This window comes from Petaurus breviceps, unplaced genomic scaffold (genome assembly GCF_028583685.1).
Source record: "Petaurus breviceps papuanus isolate PSGF00001 unplaced genomic scaffold, PetGlider_PUasm1.0 188, whole genome shotgun sequence".
NCBI classification, from domain to species: Eukaryota; Metazoa; Chordata; class Mammalia; order Diprotodontia; family Petauridae; genus Petaurus; species Petaurus breviceps.
The window spans coordinates 27,026,066-27,033,947 of record NW_027185804.1 but is presented as its reverse complement, the minus strand read 5'-3'; positions in this window follow the sequence as shown (position 1 = coordinate 27,033,947).

Here is a 7,882-nt window from a genome sequence, read left to right as displayed (position 1 = left end):
GTGCTATAGAAGGAAGCTAGAACAGCTGATTGAGTGCTAAGTAATTTAGTAATATTTGGGTTCAAATCCTCCCTCTGAGGCTTCCTAGCAATGTGACTCTAGACACATCACTGATCCTTTATGTACTTTATACAATTCCATAAAAGCATAGATTTACAGTTGGAATAAATCTTAAGGGCTATCTACATAAAACTCTTCACCATTAACATAAGGAAACTGAGGACCCAAAATCACTTTTGCCAAATTTTCTTCTTGGTCACTTGTTCATTCCTCTCTAGGCTTTGCTCTTAATTCTTAATATATATTTTCCACCATTCCCCAACAACGTTGTCATGCTGAAAGATCACTGTACCCTTAGGATTTTTTCCCAATTGGTCAGTACTCCCTGGAATCTCCATTTTAAGGAAGTGTCTACACCAATCATGTTCCACACTTCCTCCACTTTCTCCAAATTTCATTCTACACCATGCCTCTATAGTCTTTTCCCCACCTATCTTCCTCAGCTTCCTTTTAGGCATCATCTTCCCCAATTCGAATGTGAGTTCTTTGAAGGTAAGAACTGTCTGTGCATATTTTTCCTTTCATTTGTATTTCCAATAGCTTAGCATGGTGCTTGGCACTTCATAAGCCTTTAATTTGCTGACATCATATCAGTCTTAGGTCACCCACTAAGACAGTGAGTGACTTGCCCAAGGTAACAATATGTCAGAAGAAGGACTTGAATCCTGGTGTTCTTTTTTTTATTTTTATTTTTGTCTTTTGGAGGGCAATTGTGGTTAAGTAACTTGCCCAAGGTTACACAGCTAGTTGTGTGTGTGTGTGTGTGTGTGTGTGTGCGCGCGCGGGTGTTAAGTATCTGAGGCTGGAATCGAACACGGGTCCTCCTGACTCCAGGGCCGGCACTTTACTCACTGCGCCACCTAGCCTCCCCTGAATCCTGGTGTTCTTTAAGACTGGTACTCTATCCACTATACCATGTGTACTACACCTGCTGTTGTGATATGGCATTGTCATCAGCGCCATTATCACCATTACCACCACCACTATCAGTCACATCATCACCACAAGTATCACTCCCTCCCAGATGGGAGCATACTTCAGTGACTTTCACACTTTAATCTCTGGAAAACAAATTCTATCATTGATGCTAATGCAGGAGAAATATGCAGAAGTATATTTTCAAAAATAATACTGGAGTGGGGGCAGAGCCAAATGGCAGAGTATAAGCACAACCTTGGTGTGAGTTTCCCTCTAATCACTTCCAATACCTGTAAAAAAAAGGATGCTAAACAAACTTTAAAGCTACAGAACCCACAAAGAGACAAAGAGAAACAAAGCTCCAGCTGAAAGTAGTCCAGCAGGCCAACAGAAAGGATCTATCACACCAGACTGGGAGCTGAGCAAAGACCCACGTGATCCACATGGTTCCTGGCCCCATGGTGGCCCTGACCAACAGTGGAAAAGAAGCAGACTTCAGGAGAGAGAATCACCAGCAGCTGGAGAAGTTTCCAGAATTATCAACCCATAAAGGCCAAAAAGAAAGTAAAAGGTGAGTGTGGAATTCTGTGGGAACAGAGGTACCAAAAGTGTGGTCCAGCCCCTGGGGAAAGAAGCAGCAGAGGTGGAGCAGCTGTGCAGCCAATGTTGCCTGGCTGTCTCAAAAGCTCCTGGCTTGCAGATTGCAGGGGGACCATGTGATCATTCAGAGGGTAATCTCTATTGCTTTATTCTGCTTGGATCTGGATCACAGTCTTGGGTGGTGGTCCTGGGTTGTATGACCAATGAGCCAGAGCTTGTGGTGCCTGTAGAGATGGTGCTCAACTAATAGCTTCATAAGCTGCAAAAACCCCAGCACGTTGGGACAAAGCTCTCTCCATTCTGGAAGCAGAGTTCTACTGTGGCAAAGAGCTCAAAACCCAAGTAATTTACTGGCAAAATGAGCAAGCCCAGGAAACATAATCAAACCATAGATTCCTTATTTGGGGGACAAAACGGATCAAAGCATGTAGTGGGAGGAAGATAGTGAAGTCAAAACTCCTGCATCAAAAGCTTCCAAGAAAAATATGAATTGGTTACAGTTCATGGAGGAGCTCAAGAAGGATTTTGACAATCAGGTAAGAGGAGGAAAAATTGGGAAGAGAAATGAGAATGATGCAAGAAAATCATGAAAAGTGAGTCAATAACCTGCTAAAGGAGACCAAAAAATACACTGAAGAAAATAACACCTTAAAAAATAGACTAACTCAAATGGTAAAAGAGACTCAAAAAGCCAGTGAGGAGAAGAATGCCTTAAATAGCTAAATTCGCCAGATGGAAGAGGAATTTCAAAAACTCACTGAAGAGAATGGCTCCTTCAAAATAAGATTGGAGCAATTAGAAGATAATGACTTTATCAGAAATCAAGATACTATTAAAAAGATGCAAACAAATGAAAAAATAGAAAGCAATGTGAAATATCTCAATGGTAAAACCACTGACCTGGAAAATTGATCCAGGAGAGATAATTTAAAAATTATTGGGCTACTTGAAAGCCATGATTAAAAAAAGAGCCTAGACACCATCTTCCAAGAAATTGTCAAGCAAAATTGCTCTGATATTCTAGAACAAGGCACAAAATAGAAATCAAAAGAATTAGCCAATCGCTTCTTGAAAAAGATCCCAAAAAGAAAACTCTTAGGCATATTATACCCAAATTCCAGAGTTCGCAGGTCAAAGAGAAAATACTGAAAGCAGTCAGGAAGAAACAATTTGAGTATTGTGGAAACACAATGAGGATAACACAAGACCTAGCATCTTCTACATTAAGCAATCGAAGGACTTGGAATATGATATTCTGGAGGTCAAAGGAGCTAGGACTATGTAGCAGCAAGCACCCCAAGCATTCTCAGGGTATGCTGCCAGCACAGGTTCTTGGGAAAGCAACTCAAAATGGGTTAACAAGCTTACTTTAATCAGTCAGACATATATCGTTTACCTTCTTCAGGGGAAAAAGGTCAGCACCCCGAACTTCAAAGTATACAGGCAGAATTATCAAGACAGAAACAGATCAAGTAGACAGATTTCCAAACTGTCCAACCATTACATCCATACCCAGTCAACATCTGGGTTTCAACATCTGGGTTTTTCAAAGCCGGGGGGGGGGGCGGCCTCTGGACAACGGCTTCCCAGAATCCAGATCAAATCACAGAACACTTCTCAAAGTGAGCCCCCAAAACTAAGCTACACATCAGGGCTTATATAGCCTTCTCCTGGCTCAGAGAATGTAACAACCTTTTGGACCCACTGGCCAATCAAAAAGTATCTACTGAAAAACAAGCCTCCCACCCCAGGCTCCAGGTGCATTTTAGCCTATACACATATGTATGTGTAGGAAGGTGTATGTGTATATAAATATATATATGTGAGTGTGGGCATATGTATGTTCATGTATACATAGACAGAGGGTACAGGATGAGTTGAATATGAAGGGATGATATTTAAAAAATAAAATTAAGAGGTGAGAGAGTAATTTATTGGGTGAAGGAGAAAGGAGATAGAATAAGGTAAATTATCTCATATAAATTATAAATAATTTCCTCATATATGTATATAATTATTTTTATGCAACTAGGAAATAAGATATACAGGCACTGGGGCATAGAGATCCATCTTGCCCTACTGGAAAGTCAGAAGGGTAATGGGGGAGGATATAGAAGAGAACAGATTGGGCAATGCAAGCAAGTGGGATTGCTGTTTTGGGGTGGGGGGTAGGAGAAAGATGGGGAGAAAATTTGTAACTCAAAATCTTGTGGAAATGTATGAGGTAAACTAAAAATAACCATAAAATTTAATTTAAAAAAATGTGTTTTTTTACATGCAACTAGGAAATAAGATGTACAGGCACTGGGGTACAGAGGTCCGTCTTACCCTGCTAGAAAGTTAGGAGTGTGATGGGGGAGTATATAGCGGAGAACGGATTGGGTATTCAGTGGGCTTGCTAATTTGGGTTGGGGGTAGGGGAAAGGTGGTAGAAAAAATTGTTACTCAAAATCTTGTGGAAATGAATGCTGAAAACTAAAATTAAATTAATTAATTAAATTTAAAAATAAAAGAAAATAATACTGGAGCTGAGGATAACACACTAGGCCTTTTTCGTGTCTAATTTCTTAGCACTGGTGCATAAAATAGAATACAATACATTATTTATCAAAAGAAATCCAGAACTCTGGTGAAAATACCAGGCAATAAGATTGCCATACATTCAAACATGGCCTGGACCTCATTTGACATTATGGAAATTTATGTAACTCCACAAGGGATCCTCAAGCAAAATGTGCAATAGAGCCCATACAGAATAGATGTTAATATTCTGAGCCAGAGTGAGGATAAAAGGTTTCTGCCACCAAGGCAGCTTTGACAGAAAGACTGTGGTAATCTAAGTTGGCAGATGTTTATCTGCAGCCCTCTCCCCATGGGCTCCTCCACCTCATCCTCCTGACATCAGCAGCTTACACTAGCAACGTGTTTCATGGTGTCATAGTGGAGCCTTGACAGACATGGAGAATGTGCTCCTGGGGCCCAGGGAAGATTGATGGTCATACTCTCTAGCTTTAATGGAATTTTTCTTTGCCTTGATTTAGTACTTCCCTGTATGAAGCTCTTCAGATCATTTTATGTTCAGAAGTTAGCAAAGGATTCTTTCCCCCAGTGAAACCATTCTATTAAGCAGATATATCAAGTTTAAGCAGAGATGGGAAACCTGTGGCCAAGAGATCACTTCGGCCCTCTACGTCCTCAAGTGCAGCCCTTTGACTGAATCCGAACATCACAGAAAAAATTCTTTTATTAAGGGGCTTTGTGACATTTGGATTTGGTTAAAGGACTGTACTTGCAGACCTAGAGGGCCACATGTGGCCTCGAGGTTGCATATTCCTTCCCCCTAGGTGGGAGATATACAGAAAAGGTAAACCAAGATACGAAGATCCCTGAGATCATAGATTTTAAGGTGGAAGGGATGATAGAATCAATCTAGTCCAAACTCTCATCTTACAGATAGGGAAACTGAGGCACACACAAATAGAGTGACTTGCAAAAGCTCACATAAATAATAATCATATTTCAGATTTGAACCCAGGTCCTTTGAAATAAAACCCAGCACTCTTTCCTCTAGATCATTAGCATTGACATATAGATTATTAAGATTGACAAATGAGGTAATTAAAATGATTGCCTTAAGGGATTCTAGAAATTTCAAAAAAATATGAGTCCCACTAGCACGTCTAGTCTCCTATGAGTTTACATCATCTCACCCACATTGTGCTTCAAATTTTATAGAGAGCTGCTTTCCTCTGTGAAGTAGACAATGTCGATTTAACACATTAGCAGATGAAGAAAATGAAGTTGCTTATCCATAATCACTTAGATATAAATGTAAGGGTAAAGGCATGAGTTTGGGAGTTTAGGTCCTACGGTCACTGATCCACACCTGCAAGGAACCTAAGAGACCATCTAGGCCTACCCCCTCAATTCACGACAAATATGTTTATGGGACTCACCCTTCCTCCTCACTTCTTCCCCATACAATTTCTCACTTCCTTCAAGACATAATGTCAAGGTTAGTGCTTCCCCTCCCTAATTTTCCTATAATTATTTTTGTATTTATTGTGAATACAGTTGTTATACACACATATATAAGGTCCTTGAGAGTAGGGACTGTTTCATTTCTCTTTGTCTTTAATCCCCTTTGGTACTTCATACAGTTCTGAGAACTAGAAAGGTCTTAATAAATGATTTTTGATGATCGATTGATTACCCTGGGCCACAGATCGTAAGTATCAGAGGAAAGATATGAACCCAAGTCTTGTGTGTTGCTTCAAAACACTGCATTAACTCAAAATAATCTAATACCAGCCAGAAAAAAAAGTTATATGTCCCAATTAGCTTAGTCTTGCAATTTTGCCCCTTTTCCAACAAATATTAGAGGAAGCTTTAATAACCAAAAGGAAAATTTATAAAATTAATTATCTTTGCAAATGTAGCTAAATCTTACTGAATGGGTGTTACCTCACTCTAAGTGAGTATGTGAAAAGTCTTTAGCCTAAAAGGGTCAGAGTCTCCCATTGAATCCTGAGTCATCTCCAGTCATTCTGATGAATATCTGGTCACTGGATCCAGGCAACTCTGGAGGAGAAAGCGCGGCTGGAGACCTTACACGGCCCTCCCTCACTCAGTCAACTGTAAGTCATGTCATCCTTTTCCTGATGCCGTGTCCTCTTTGAAAATGAAGGACAAACACAAAAACAATAAATCTTCAATGTAGGTGCAAATGATCAGCGGAGCAGTCCCAGTGTCGGAGTGCCCTTCACACTGTAAAGCAATCTCCTATGCAGATTTTACAATCACAGATCTAAAATCAACAGAGATCTCAGAGGTCAGTTACTCCTAACCCCTCATTTTATATAAAGGCAAGATAGAATGGATGCATGTTCATTGATTTGCCTGAGATCAGAGGGTAAGACACAAAACCAGGCAACAAACCTGACTTCTAAGCAGTCTAACAGCCGTCTTTTGCCATGTTTTGTTTTGTTTTGTTTTTTTAACTCTGAAGTAGTTGTCTGAGACATATAGGCATTTAGTTATTTATGTACAATCACAAAGTTAGGGGGAACAGAGGTAGGGGTTAAATCAAGATTTTCTTGTCTCTAAACCAGGAGTTCTCAACTGTTTTTTGAATCACAGATTCCTTCTTAAGATAATGGTTTTTAAACAAGTTAAAATACATAGTGTTATAAAGGAAATTAATGATATTGAAATATCAAAAAATAATTTCAAAAACTTTATGAACCCAAGTTTAGGGTCCCTTTCCCTAAACCTACCAACACACCAATCTTCCAATTTCATCCAGAATGAAGACAGATTCTATTCCTCCTTTTCTTCAGTCCAATATTCTCTCCTACCCTTTTCATTACAAAAGCATTTTAGATTATTCCCTGACATAACCAATAAATGTCTTTAGAGAGGATTGTACCCACCCCCCAAAGAATAGCAACTAAACTCTTAAAGACTCTAAATGACATAAACCTAATAGGGCAGAAGGATGCTAAAACTGGCTAGAGTCATGCTCTTCTCTGCTGATATGACATAGAAATAGCAGCCTCATTTCTCAGAGATTTCACTTCCCTTATGGTTTGTTAGCTCAGAACACTAACAGCTGAGTGACCAAGAAAAAAGAATTCCACGGCTACTTACTGCTGTGCTTCATGCTAGTATTTCCCACCCCCTAATTTAAGCTGTGAAAGGCAGTTCAGCACTCTCCTGGAAATAGCCCAGGAGAATGAGGTGGGAGATCTGGCTCTGCCATATTATTTCATGTGTCTTTCCATGATGGTTAGACATCACTCCAAATGCACTCTATGCTCCACCAATGGAGTTGTTTCCTTTTTTTTTCTGACACATGACATTCTATTTCCCTTCTCTCTGCCTTTGTACAGGCTGAGTGCTCAGTTTCAAACGATCCCACCTCCACCTCTTGGCTCCCTGACTTGCTTTAAGATTTAAACTAGGTGTCACTTTCTCCAAGAGACTATTTTCATTGAGTATTTTTGGTTTTGAGTGGGCCTCTCATTTCATTATTGGTGAACAGATGTCTGAATGAAGAATTACCTCTACCAATGGAGATTAGCACTTAGTCTGCAATTTATGGACTTAAAGGAGCTGCCTAGGGCACTAAGAGGGTAAAATTGTCAGTATTTATCAGGGATGGGATTTGAAATTCAGGTCTTCCTGATTCCAAGACTAGCTTTCTGTCCACTGTACCATGGTGGCTCTGATTTATTTATTTTAGATATTCTCTGCTTTGCTATATGCCCTGTACTAAATGTGTAAAGTTATTACATTCCACCAG